Source organism: Carcharhinus amblyrhynchos, chromosome 2 (genome assembly GCF_965287045.1).
Source record: "Carcharhinus amblyrhynchos chromosome 2, sCarAmb.v2.hapA, whole genome shotgun sequence".
In the NCBI taxonomy this organism is placed as follows: Eukaryota; Metazoa; Chordata; class Chondrichthyes; order Carcharhiniformes; family Carcharhinidae; genus Carcharhinus; species Carcharhinus amblyrhynchos.
The window spans coordinates 74,195,399-74,198,096 of NC_137325.1; positions in this window are offsets into that span (position 1 = coordinate 74,195,399).

The window sequence follows — 2,698 nt, forward strand, 5'->3', positions numbered from 1 at the left end:
CTGGGATTACGTCAGCGCGTTCCTCGCTCAGATTAACACAGGGACATCCCTCCCATCAGTGCCGTGCACTTACTGCATGCCTGAATCATATCTGTTTCGATGCACCGTTGCTTGAAATTCAAAGTTTATATGTCGTGGACTGGGTGTGATGATGACCTGTAGCTTTTTGTTTCTTTTTTTAAAAAAAGGGCTGAAAATGAGATTTTGCAATGGCATTTGTTAAATCCAGTACCGCAGTTGAAACAGATCAGTGTTTTGTTTACTACAAAAATAGAAAATGCTGGAAAAAAAACTCAGCAGGTTTGAGAAGGGACCTGGTTTCGATTCCTGGCTTGGGTCACTGTCTATGTGGAGTTTGCGTGTTCTCCACGTGTCTGTGTGAATTCCTCCAGGTGCTTTGCTGTCGTCACACAGTCCAAAGATGTGCAGGTTAGGTGCATTGGCAATGCAGAATTGCTCCTTAATGCCCTGGGGATGGCACAGTGGTTAGCACTGCTACCTCACAACTCTATCATCCTTCATTCGATTCCCAGCTTGGGTCACTGCCTGTGTGGAGTTTGCACATTCTCCCTATCTCTGCATAGGTTACCTTGGTTGCTCTGGTTTTTTCCCACCATCTGAAAGGCATGCTGGTTAGGTGCTTTAACCTGAACAGGCAGGGAATTTCACAACAAAAATGTGTGGGTTAGGTTGATTGCCCCTTAGTGTCCTGACATGCGTAGCTTAGTGATTAGAGGGTAAAATGTGTAGAGATATGGAGGTAGGGCCTGGGTTGGATTGTGGTTGTGCAGACTCAGTGGGCCGAATGGCCTCTTTCTGCACTGTAGGGTTTCTGTGATTTCTATGAACTTCATTCTAGTGTTCATGTAAGCATACTTGTGATGCTAATAGGGATGCATAGATTAAAGGAATTAGTGGGGTTATGGGGATAGGGCCTAGATGGGATTGTTGTCAGTGCAAACTCAATGGGCCAAATGGCTGCCTTCTGCAGTGTAGGGATTCTGTGATTCCATGATTCATCTATGGGGAAAGAGTAGAGCCAGGATGACCCTTCATCAGGGTTGTTTGTTATCCATTTCCAGTTGCCTTACTAAAAGCTTAACCTAAAGTCCAGAATACACACTCTCCAAAAGTGCAGTGATTTTGCCTCATTTATAAGAATTATGCAAGGTATAGGTGAACATGATGCACGCTAAGAAAATAAAAATACAATATCAGTTTAAGTTTATTAGTGTCACAAGAAGGCTTACATTAACACTGCAATGAAATTACTGTGAAAATTTCCTCTTTACTACATTCTGGAACCTGTTCAGGTGCACTGAGGGAGAATTTAGCATGGCCAATGCACCTAACCAGTATGTCTTTCGGATTGGGAGGAAACTGAAGCACCCAAAGGAAATCCTCGCAGATATGGGGAGAATGTGCAAACTCTGCACAGACAGTGACCCAAGCCAGGAATCGAATACATGCCTTGGCACTATGAGACAGCAGTGCGAACCACTGTGTTACTGTGATGCCTTAATTCACAATAGGATTGCCAGTTCCAGTTTTAAACATTTCGAGTGATTTAATCATCTATGACATAGAAGGATGGTTCAGCTAAATGTGAATTTATAAATCTAAAAAGTCAAGGCCCTGGAGCAGAAGATAAATTTGGATAAAATCAAACAGATTGTATCAGGATGAGACAGAGAGCTTAACAACAGTAGTAGTAAAGCATTATTAACTAAGACCACATCAGAGAAAATAGTCAAATGTTTAAATGAGAGGTGATATATCTGAATGCATAAAGCATGACAAGACCAATGTGCTTGGTATGCTAGAGAGTCCTGAGATATGGTTGCAGAGTGATTAAAGTTGGGAACTAATATTTCAGAGTACTTTTTGAAAAGATAGGCAAAGTGGAAAAAAAGGTGACACAGACTTGGTAATAAAGGATGAGATAAAGATAGTAATGAGAAAAGATCATAATCCAGAAAATTAGAATGTAGACACATTATGGGTTAAGCGAAGAAATATCAAAAGGCAGAAATATCTGGTGGTTTATAGGCTGCCTAACAGTATTTGTAGTGCTGAACAAAGTTTAAATCAGGTAGAATCATATAACAAGTTGGGGGATGGGAGATTTTTAATCTTCATGTAGACAAAACAAAATAAATGTATGCAAGGAACTTGGAGGACAAGTTAATGAAATAAGACAGTTTTCTTTAATAATATATTAAGCCGCCAACCAGAGAACAGGTTATTTTAGATTTAGTATTCTGTTACGAGACTGTTCATTAGTAATCTTGAATTAAATGATTCTTTGGGGACAACGGATCACAATATCAAAAACTCTGCTGTGTCCTTATTCTCACCAAGTCCTGTGCCTGTTACATGTACATTAGCTCCAGGTTAACCAATTTTTCAATTTTAACATTTCCGTCCTTATTTTCAAAGCCCTCCAGGAGCTCACTCCCTCCTCCTGTCAATAATCTCCAGCCTCTAAGAGAGTTTTGCCCCTTTAATTCCGGCCTCTTCAGCATCTCAGGTTTTAAGTGATTCAGCATGGTGATTAGGCCTTCAACTATGAAGGCCCTAAACTCTGAAATTACTTGTTAAAACTCTCATTCCCTTTACCTCTCTTTCCTCCTCTAAGATGCTTCTTAAAACCTACCTCTTTGACCAAGCTTTTGATAACCTATTTCATATCTCCTTG